Below are 12,033 nucleotides of genomic sequence, written 5' to 3'. Positions count from 1 at the left end.
GAGTTTCCTACATTCTGTATCATAGGCGATTGCTGTTTGTAGTACGATTGCTCCACCCTTATCCACTGGTTTTATTACGATGTTCTTGTCCAGAGATAGTTGGCGTATAGCCTCTTTTTCTTTCCTTGATGTATTCTGGAAGGTCACGTCATCTTGTGTTGAAATGCCCTGTATTTCCTCCATTACAACTTTCTCGAATGCCAAAAGTTCATTAACCTGCAAAAAAAAACGGAAGGGGAAAGAGAAGATGTACTTTACAAGCCAAATACTTAGTCCACTGTGAGCATTGGTGACCTGTAAAAAATCGGTGATATGAGGTTCCATAAAATTAGTTTTAGTGAAATAAAGTGTCCTGGCGTGAAAAATAAAGGACGATGACAAGAGACAAACTCACACAGAACATAAAGCACACACTCTATTTATAATGGACTTTTGTTGATGAGCCCATACAATTCCCCTTCCGTTTTTTTTTGCAGGTTAATGACTACAAAGACCCATTGAGGCTTCATGACTACATGCAGTAATTTCTCCTGCAGTATTTTCCTTACACATTACATTTATCGCTATTATGACATCACTGTGAGTATAGGAAGGGATCCTTATGGTCCTGAAGAAGAAGCTTGGGGAGCTTCGAAACATGTCGGCAGATATAGGAGGCTTAGTTCATTGAGGCATACACACCTCCTTCCCCACATTTTAATGATACCAGCTCTAAGGTATATTAAAGTTTTTTGACCAACGAGCCAGGTATTTTTTAACTCACTCTCCCATCCACTCCTGACCCTTCCACTAACATCCCTACACAACACATAGTTGTCTCACAACAACAGTGCTCCCACGCAAATGTAGGTCTCAGCACGCCCCGTCCTGTAGCGGGGCGGGAAGACCCCTATGATGAAGCATGACACCAAGGGCCCTTTTGGTGTGTGAGTGGTATTTAAACAACTTGTGTGTATTTTCCACCACTGTGGGGATACATACTCAATCTGAAAGTTTACCCATTACAAACATACATTTACCATACATACCTTTACAGCTTAATTCCTTGTAAAGGTATGCGTGGTAAAGGCTATGCGTGGTAACCAGGCATGCATTGTAATACATGCGTGGTTAAGGTTATTCGTAAAAACAGACGCGTTGTAGTGTCTGTTTCCCGACCTGAAGCACCAATGAACCCTACACATCTGCCAGCAGACTGGTTGCCCTGCCTACTCCACTGGGGCATCAATCCTAGGCCTGAGGTGCATAGCAGGCATTCTGCCCCTTTGTGTAAAAAAAAAAAGGAAAAACCCCAAACTTCGCCCAGTGTTTCTTGGGCTCTATTACTTGCACAGCAAGCCTGACCTGGGCCGTAATACTAGCCGTTAAGCCCCCACTTCCCTTCCTTATAGCAAGGCAGCCTGTTGGAGTGTAGTAGCCACTCAGACCCCTGCTCTCAGTGCCAAAGCACATGCAGCACTAATTGTATTGATGGCTTTAAAAAAAAGATATCTGACACTATCCATGGATCTGGCTCCTTTCCTTTTTGTCCTGGGCCCTTACTCTGAGGCCCCAGGCATCTGGAGGATCAGGGCCATGAATGTAAATGCCACCCTGCTGGCCTCTTTCCTGCCACCTCTTGGACTCACCCTTTTCCAAAAAACAACCAGACCTTTAAGGTTAAGGCTGACCTTTACATGCCTCTGCCTGAAAGTGAAGTGCGGGAGTGGGGGAGGGGGACACACTTCTGCTGTGTAGCAGTGGTAGGGACATAAAACTAAAGAAGAAACAAGCCATTGTATCAAGGTGACTGCTACCTGAAGGAAAAGTAAATGTTTGCAATTGGTTAATTACCAAGTATGGCTGCTTGAGAGCCAGTATAGGCTTGAACTGCTGAGTAACTTGGAGCTCCATTGCGCTCTATTCTTCTCGAGGGTTAATGTTATGGTGTCCCCAGCTGATTTCTTGGGTCTGTGTGGTTAATGGACCCCTTTCAAAATATTTCTAGGTATAATATGATTACTTATTACTAAAATATATAGATATATATAATGACTTACTTATTCACAGTGCTTTTTGTCACATGCTCAGACTTCATTGCACTATAAATGCACATGCCACTATTTCCCACTGCGACACCTAGGATTCAATTTTTTGATTTTCTGTCAGGACCACTGGACTGATCTGATTCTGCAGTATTTTCTGCATAATTATGGATTTGCTTCATTTGCTACTTAATCAGTGATCTGCTGCATAATCTGCAGTTTTTAACCAAAAAATTGTTTCTAGCTCAAACGGATCAAAAATTTACAAACAATTTTGCAGCATGTTGCCACACAGTGGACGGCACTTTGTAAAAGATAACTGGTCACCTTTCAATTGCTGATTGGTGTATTTAGGTAATAAACTGGTACTAATTAGGTGAAATCTTTGACCATACAATATTCACATATGTAACAAGCATTGGCAAAGCCAATAGGTCTTGGCAATACCCGAGCTATTGGCCTTGTCAATGTGAATGTATTTTAGTGATGTTGTCAAGCACCACATCTGCTGTTCACCACACCTGAAAGTCACTGAAAGCCCAGAATCACAGGATGTTGAGCCAACGCTGAGTCTCTTTGCCCCCATGTTGAGTTTATTGTCCTGCTGCTCCTAACTCAAAAAAGTGCTATAATGTGGCCTGCGCTAGCCGCAACATACCACTTCTGTCAGTGACTTTCAGCCATGCTGAACAGCAGATGTGCTGCTAGACAATATGGCTGAAAGACATTCACATTGAGGGTGGAAGGATGCAATAATGAAGGAAGAAAAAATACCTTAATGGAAGCAGGATGAGCTACAAAAAGAAATGTCTCATTGTGGAATATAACTGAGCTCTTGAATGAGCTCTTCAAGTGCTCTAATACCATTGGATCCTGTTCGTGTTATGACAAGATGAAGAATGGAGAGAGAGCTCCAATATAATCAGATAGTGTGAAATAAAAAAACAAGCACATCATGTTTTAGCAACATTTTAGAAATGCATTTGTTTATGTACATGTGCTTGCATTTTAGTGGTATGTGCGTATGTGTACAAGGGAGACTATGGCAAGATGGAGGGCGGAACATGCACTCCAATACCATCAGATTGTACAAAAAAAGAAAAAGAAAAGCAGCAGTGATGAGGGAGATAGTGGGGGGGACAGGTCAAACAGGGAAGCAGGAGGGAATGGGGAGATGGCAAGCAACAACAAGAGAGGATGGGAGGAAGCAACAATGAAGGGGTGAAAAAGTGCATTAATTTAAGCAGGGTTCGCGACAAAAATGAATGTGCCATTGTGGAATGTAACTGGTGAGCAATTAAAGCGGTCCAATACCATTGGTTTCTGTTCACCATAAGGCAAGATGGAACGAGTGCTCCAAAACCATCGGATCGTGCAAATAAAAAAACACAAGTGCTGTTCGTGTTTTAGCAATTTTTCAAGAAATGCATTTGTTTATGTACACGGGCATGCATTTTCGTGTTATGTGTATATGTGTACAAGGGAGATGCCCTGAAAACACAAGTGCTCCTATGGAGTGCTTGAAAACTAAGAAAAAACAGCTGTGCAAACCGGGAGTAATGGAAGGAGACATGTACTTGGTCCATGTGCTGTGTGAGGGCCAAACACAAAAGGGCATGACACCTGCATGCCATGACAAATGGCATCAAAGAAAATTATAGCGATGCTGAAGTTTACCAATGGTAGGAGATGGGTGGCCTGTAAGCCCAGAGATAGAACACGTCTCTTTGAGACAGCACATGCGCTGTCGAGCCGAGATCTAAAAACAATAGATTTCTCAAAGGCAAAATCTACTGGCTTTGCCAATGCTTGTTGTGTTTAGAAACAGGGAGATTAATTAATTTATCTGTAATCACAAAATGTGGAACTAGGCCAAATCTAGGGGGATGAAATAGCATACTTTCAGGAGAGGATTTGGCGTGAGGGCCAGAACTGCCGGCTGTGGAGCTGGTAAACCGGGTTCGAGTTTCGCCGTTGGCTTCACATCCTTGATTTTGGACTAATCACTTAAACTCGCAGTGCCTACAAAAATGAATGCGTCCTTGTGTAAAGTAACTGGTGCTAATGTAAAGCACTCCATTACCAGTTTGAGTTTCGGCATCGGCTGAACATACTTGATTTTAGGCAAATCACTCGATTTCCATATGCCTACAAAAATGAGTGTGTCCCAGTGTAAAATAACTGGTGCTAATGTAAAGCTCTCCAATTCTTTTGGGTGGTGTTTGGCACTATATAAAACTGCACAAAAAAGTAACTGCTGCTAATGTCAAGCACTCCACTCCCTTCGGGTGGGGTTGGCACTATATAAAAATGCACACAAAAAACAGAAAGAATCACAGTGTGAGACTGGTTTACAGTAGTGAACATGAGGAAATACATCGTATAGGCAACCAGATTTAAAAAACTACTTTTACCATGGACATGGGCAGGCAGACCTTGATGGTATCAAGACTCAGCCTGGCTCCTGTGAAGAGAATTCAAGTAATGCAACAATGGCACACGGAAACATTTCACATGTGCACGCGGAAAAAGTAAAAAACTGCCCTGATGGGAGAAATTTGAAGAAATAGACCCCCACCCCATGAAATGAGAAGCCACAAGATGAGACAAACAGTTCGATCATTTTGTACAGGAGAAACATGGCTATGCAATTACAGCAGAAGTTACAGGTACTTTAGAAGCTCTGACATGCCCTGTGATAGCGCATACCTGATTCACTTGAGGCCTGATTTTCCAGCTATAAACACCATTGCCGAATGACAACATATGATGTAAACACACACACACCTAGTACCCACACGGGCGGAAAATAAACAGAGTACTCGTATGCCAAGTAATAGCAGCATGCACACGTGCTCTAACCAGCATGTCAGCTATACACTAACAGGACAGTAAAAGGCAGGACATCACCACTCACTAGAATGAAACAGGCTAAAATGAGGGTTTAAAGCAGTGACGGGGTTGGGGGAGGGGGTGATTTGTGGATGGGGCAGCACCAGGAGTTGTGAGGGAGCAAAGAGAGAAGGGAGGGAGGAGGTGGCGGAAACAGAACGCAGCAAAAAAGGGTATTTCATTAACATGCAATGGTTTTTCACCTTAGTACACCAAATTGTATCACTGAAATGCATTTATTGATTTAAATTTTCCCTCAACTAGAACTCCGTTATTGAGTGGTCCCAGTTATTTAATTACTCTGCTCATATTTGTTGGGTCTGATGTAGAAGAGGGTGAACATTTATTGCAAGATCAAGGGTGCGGAGTCAAAACATTTGAAGTAATTTTTTAGGTGACTGAAATATTGGGCTGCATTAGCATCTTGGAGTTCAGTGCTCCAAACTTTTGGTAGCAGAGTGCGGTTGGGTTAGAGAGCCGCCTCTTTCTTAGGGGGTCAGCGAGAGTTTCCCAAAGTTTTCTAGTCCTTAATGTCCAGATTGGGGAGAAAGGGTTTTTTGGAACTTTGCCAATAGTTCTGATGCCAGAGACTCCTGAGAGGTGACTGGCTGGATGTTTCTGAATGATTTAAAGTGTAGTTATGAATAGGGAGAATTGTTTTATGAGTGTGCATTGAAGTATATGTCTGTGAGATATATTTCTGTTGTCTGTGTTTATTGTTTGGTTATGCAATGATGATTGTGGGTTCTATTGGCGGAGTTATTGCTGTTATAATGTTGTATTATTCACATTTGTATATGCATTTGATGTTATATTGAAGTTCTAGTGATTCTATTTCTTTGGTTTGGTTATTGTATTTGTCTAAATTCAAGATCCCAAGATATTTTGATTGTTTGTCTGCAATTGTGGTGTGTAATGCGCGACTCCACAGGGACATTGAAAGAAATTCTGAACTAATCAGTTTTCGTCTCTGAGTTGTGTGTTTATTTTGGTTGTTGTATCTTTTTCCAGAGTGCACCGGAGTAAGCGCCATGACCAGGGTAAATAGCCACTGGATGAAAGTGTATCTAGTGTGAATTGTAGTTTAACACGCTGTTCCATTTCCTGTTTTCGACGGTTTAGGATTGAATTGCTTTACTTGTTTTACAGATATTTATTTCCTTTCTAAGGTAAACAGGCAAGGGTTTACTTAATGTATTGGTTAAAAAGAGGTTTCACAATTGTTTTCCTATTCACAAAGATGTCTAGCCATGATTTATTTGTCAGCCGGGGAGACATGCAAGGATTGGAGAAGGACATCATAAAGCAGTGCTCTGATTGGTTGGTTGCTGATGAAGCAAAGCTTTGACAGGTTGACCTTTGACATTGCTGCACCATTATTGGTTGGTTATTGTTCGCAAGTGTTTTTTTAAAAAATGTTGAGGTTTTTTTATGTTCAAAAGACTTTATTTAACACAGAATACATAGTAATGTAGAAAAATGAAGAACAAGATAACAAGATAAATTCAACAATAAACTCTATATAAATTACTAAAGTCTTTATAAATTTTTGGGGGCAAAAAGGGGGGGAGGGAAAGAGTGGGGGGAGAAAATGAAGAAAAAGGGAAATATTAAGAGAGTACATCCTGTACCATTACAATGTGAATAAGCATCACTACAATGAAACTTCAGACACTATAACCATCTTTACAAATTCAAAGGAAGGACAGAGACTAAACAGCTCATGGTGGTTTAAAATGTTCAGACAATGTAGAAACAGTATGTGATACCTTAACGTGTTTAAGAAATATAGTTAGGGGTAACCGTAACCTGAGGACATTAGGAGATGAAACACTACACATCATGTACATTTTATCCAACTTATAATGTGAACACACAGAGTCCCAGCACACCTTATATGAAGGTTTAGCTGAGGATTTCCAATTGAAAATAATTTGTTGAAATGCAATCGTTGATAGAATATCCAATAGCTTCTCACTAGGAAATGCAGAAAAAACAGATTGGGACAGAGTTCCGAAAAATAAATAGAGCACATTAAAAGAGTGGTGTATCTTAAAGATATTCTGAATTTGAGACAATACCTTACAACAAAGGGAAAAGGTATCAGGACACTTGAATGACATATGCATTAAATCTGCTTCAGGATATTCACAGGACCAGCGTTTCAGATAAATATTTGCAGAAACTTTGGTGCATTGTATCGGGGTATAATATAAACTATGATCAATGACAAAAGAGACATTGAGTAACACTAGCCGATCTAGAAGTTTTATAAATCTGACCCAAATTTTATTCCAAAAACTTACTTGCCAGCATACCCCAAAGTACTTCTCCCATGCAAGTTCAATTCTGGATTTGGCTAGAGTAGGATCTGGTAACAAAAGACATTTCTCGATTGCCGCTGCTTTTGGACTAGTTAAAAGAAACTCAGTAATTCCGGAGGAGACAGGAACTATGCTCGACGAAGAATCTTGAAGAGAAAAGTATTAATCAAGCACTACATTCATTAGTAACAGAAATCGAGCATAGAAGGATTTGGGACAATGAGAAGTTTCACAAAATTGGGGAAAGGAAATAGGAACATTACTAGAAAAGAGTTGATGTACCCACATAAGACCTTTATCCTTCCAAGTACGCCAAAATATAGGCCTATTATTAATCTTAGTTAAAGAGTTATACCATGATGGCATTTCAAGAAATACAGAAGGTGTCAACTAAGTTGGAAGAAATGAGGATTTGAGTAGTAACACAGATTGCTTTGAAACCGGGGAGTGAAGAAATGATTTAGTAGAAGAAAAGGACAATACTCCCATAAAAAAAAAGAGTTTAACAAACGTCCTTTCAAGATCTAACCATAGAGGAGCAAGGAGGGAAGTTACATTAGGGAGCCAAAAAGCAGCTTGTCTCAAAGTATATGCTCTATGGTAATAATAAAACTTAGGAAAATTAACTCGCCCAAAAGCTTTGTGTTTCTGCAAAATGGAAAGAGCTATACGCAATTTCTTTTTGTCCCACAAGAAAGAAAGAAGTGTTGAGTTAAACTTCTTAAAAAAGGATTTAGATATGTAAAAAGGTAACATAGGAAGAAGATATAAGAAGATAGGGGATACCATCATCTTGAGCACATCTATGCGATCTCATGAAGAAAGAAATAAGGGAGTCCAAGTAGAGAAAAGATTACCATCTTTTGCATTCAGATCTTGAAAATTATTACTAATCGTCTCTGTAAAAGAGTTTGTGATCCATATACCTAAACATGTAATTTTGGCAGAATCTGACCATTGAAAAACAGTCATACAATAAGAATGACCGGAGGTGAATTTATTGAGGGGAAGAATTTCCGTTTTATTCTTATTTACTTTGTAACCAGAAACCTCAGTGAATTTTGAGTTTGGTTTGAGTGAGAATAATGGGAAGTTTGCTAGTAAAGCCTAAGGTTACTGTTGTACCTAGGGAGGGTCAGAAATTTACAGTAGAAGGAATGCCAGTCAACAAAATGATGAAAGAGATTGGGTACTATATGTGTACCTGGATTTTTAACTAGAATAAATACACCATGATGAAGTTTTACAGTTTCCATAAGAGGGTACTTTCAGTACTAGAAAGCTAGATTTCCTGAGACAAATCATGTATGACATGAGGCCAAAATCTAAACCTACAATGTTTGAGAAATTTAATGAATTTGATCTCATGGTGATAGAAAAAGAGAGAAAGTGACAAAGCAGCTGAAATGTAATTTCATCATTTGCTCGAGAGTAAAATGGGTAGTCAGAAAAAGGGCTAGAGGTAGGTTATGACTGAATTTATAAAGACATTCCATGATATAACCAAGGAGAATGATGACAAAAATAAAACAACTTAGCACATACAGAACAGGAGTGTCTATTAGCTACACATGTGTTATCATTGATAATATCATTAATCTTTTTTAGAAACTTCACATTTCCATTATTGATGATGCCAAGACATCATAATTAATATATACCAAATATATAAATTATCCAACCCGTAATTACCGGAGTGTACATTAATAATACACAGGAGTCACAGAATCTTGATGGAAAAATCTTGATTTATTTCTATTCTTTTTATAGATGTAAACATGAATTCAGCCCATGCAACACGTTTCGTCTAAACAGACTTCATCAGGGTTGTAAGTAGGTTGTAAGTAAATGCTCAAAACCAAGTGTATCATCTCTAGTTAGGCTTTGCTTTGTAATTGAGTAGATCCCAGTTGATAGTATCAAAGATGAGTCATCAAATATTCTATGTGCAGTGTTACACTTTGAACCCGGTAGATGGTAGCTGTTGCTTTGGATCCATGGAAGAGCAATATAATTGATCATAAGGAATTCACTTCTGATGAGGAAGATGGAGGGTTGGAATAAATACATTAAGGTTGAACATAATTTATATATTTGGTCTATATTAATTATGATGTCTGGGCATCATCAATGATGGAAATGTGAAGTTTCTAAAAAAGATTATTGCTATTACCAATGATAACATGTGTATATAGTAGACACTTCTGTCCTGTATGTGCTAAGTAGTTTTGTGTAGTGATTCGTTGGTAGAATCACAAACAGTTGAGTGTCTGGGTCTAACTAATGAACTACTATGGTTAAATACTAGTGTAACTGTCCTGTAGCTCTACTGCCTTTCCTTTGTCTTATAAAAATAAAACAAAACAAATAAATGTTAGAAACAGGCAGTTGTTTCTGATGAGGATGAAACATTTATACATGAGTTTTTGAATTCAAGAACTCCTCCGTATACACAGACAGAGAAACAGGTGCCACTCCTCCTAATTTGGGCCAGATACAGGTACTGGGGGGGATGGTACTATGGTGCAAGCTCCTACTGGAGTGGTACCAAGTGCAAAGATGGAGATGAAAGCAGTGCCCAGTACGAGCAGAGATGTGCCAACTGGAACATTGATACAAGCTGCCACACCTGTGAGGACAGCGTGAGTTGTAGAGGCTCCTATAATAATTAAAATTAACATTCTAAAATAGAATTTGTTGAAATGCTACAGGGCAACATTGATTTGAATAGACTGTTGCCTTACAGTGCTGATGAAATTAGGTATTTGATTAGACAGGCAGCCAAATGTGAGAATGAAGCACACAATAAATTAGAGGAGGTTGCAGATGAATTAGAGGTTTACATCAGCAAAATGAAAAATGTGAAGCTGAATTACAAAATGGAATTTGACATATAATGAAATTGAAGAAATGGTTTTGATTATATTTGAGCTAATATTAAAGATTTGATTGAGAAAAGAGAATAGAGTGATTTAAAAGAATATAGAGAAATATGGAAACAAGCAACAACTAGTAGAAAGAACTTAAAGGAGACAGAAGGGGCAAGGGGTTTGTGAGTGACACTGAGGCAATGACAAGAATGGTTTTGGAGTTTCCTTTGAGGGAAGTTCGTGGGAATTTAGTTAATGTGGCATTATTTGTATGCTTTTACTCATAATTTTCAGAAGTTTACCTCACTATTTACCTTCCGTAAGGAGTTGTAAACTTTTTTTATTTAGAGCTCCCGTCCAAAGCTGTCTAGCCTGGCTTCCAAATGCTGGGAAACACACTGGGTAGCTACGCGCTATATAAAGACTTAATAATAATAATAAGTTGAGGGAAGATCCAACAAAATGGTATGATGAGGTATACAAAATGACTGTGGACAGATTTAAATGTATTGTTTGAGACTGTGGTTCCTTGTGATTTGTGAGTAGAGTGTAGTACTGTAACTGGATGGCCAACACAAGAACCTGCTAGCATTGATCAAAATAATGCTTCAGCTGCAAAGATAATGGACAAATATAGGGTTGTAATGGAAGATTTGAAAAAACAAGGTCCCAAGAAGGACATACATTGGTTGGAAAGTTTGAGAACTTCACAAGAGCCGAAAGAGTCAGCGCATGCATATTATGAGAGGCTAATGCTGATTTTTAAGAAACAAAAAGAGTCAAAAATCCAGCGAAATATAGGGTTAGTGGATTTTTGGTTGCTTTTGTCGCTGGAGTAAGACCAGAGATAAGTAATCATATTCAACAGTGTGAATTATGTTGACAGGCAAAGAGTGTTGATTAGATCTTAACGTGGGTGAAGAATAGTAGTGATTAGTTTAACACAAGACAGAAAAAGCTTAAAAAGAAGTTGATTGCCCAAGCCAAACAGTTTCAGAAAGGATCTTGAAATCAAATTGACTCAAATATGAATTTTGTATAGCCAGGAATGACTGGGATGAATTAAATGCAAGGAGTGAGGATGGGAAATGGAATGATGTAGCAAGGAATTGGAAGTGATATGATAAATAATGATTGGTGAAATGACGAAAAAGAACACAACTTGTCACTTTGGCAGTAAGATTGGGCATTGGAAGAGGGAATGCAGACAGAATTCTAATAGAATTTGAGGGGAAGATGTTTCACAAATGCAGAGAAATGTGTCACATTTTCAGAATTTAGGGCAGAATATGCAGAATTAGAAATAATTTTGAATGTCAATGACCTTAGCTCCAGTGATGCAGCAACACATGAGGAAAACTATGCCTTTCAGTGGAGTCTATCAGTAGAATTTATTGTTTCTGAGTGATGATTTGGCAGGAAGTAGTGCACAATGGCAGCGTCTGAGGGCGGAAGTGGAGTAGTCATTGACGGAGAAGTCAATGGTCATTCCGTTTCATTTCTGATTGATATGGTGGCTACCAGGGGCCGTATTACAGATGATTGTGCCAGTGCTAATTGTCGCTGTGTACCAGAGTATATCTTTGTTTATGTGCATGTGCGTCTGTGCGCTAATACAATATGCACACAGACGCAAACACACATAAACACAGAGTTCAAAGTCTGCGCCAACATCACAACAGCATTACAGACCGATCGTCTGTAAAGCCGTCGGGCGCATACTCTGGCGCAAAGCGACAATAGCGCTGGGGCAGTCATCTGTAATACAGCCCCAGATCTACAGTTTGTTCTGCAGAAGTTACAAACCTACCGTTCTTGAGAAGAGAAGTCCAAGTTGTAAGAATCAGCAATAAACAAACTGTTAATCAGGATTCAGAAGATGTTCCAGTTAAAACTGGTCAGGTGAAGAATAAACATCAATTT

At 39.1% G+C, this 12,033-nt stretch overlaps 1 protein-coding gene across 7 annotated transcripts in view; it reads left to right on the top strand.

Moving 5' to 3' along the window:
* LOC146866151 (uncharacterized) overlaps positions 1–12,033 on the top strand; it is a 1,119,785-nt gene that overhangs the window by 767,746 nt on the left and 340,006 nt on the right. The window lies entirely within an intron of this gene.

Source organism: Triturus cristatus, chromosome 2_1 (assembly GCF_964204655.1).
Source record: "Triturus cristatus chromosome 2_1, aTriCri1.1, whole genome shotgun sequence".
In the NCBI taxonomy this organism is placed as follows: Eukaryota; Metazoa; Chordata; class Amphibia; order Caudata; family Salamandridae; genus Triturus; species Triturus cristatus.
Note: the sequence above shows the minus strand (reverse complement) of the source record. Positions and strands in the feature narration are given on the sequence as shown.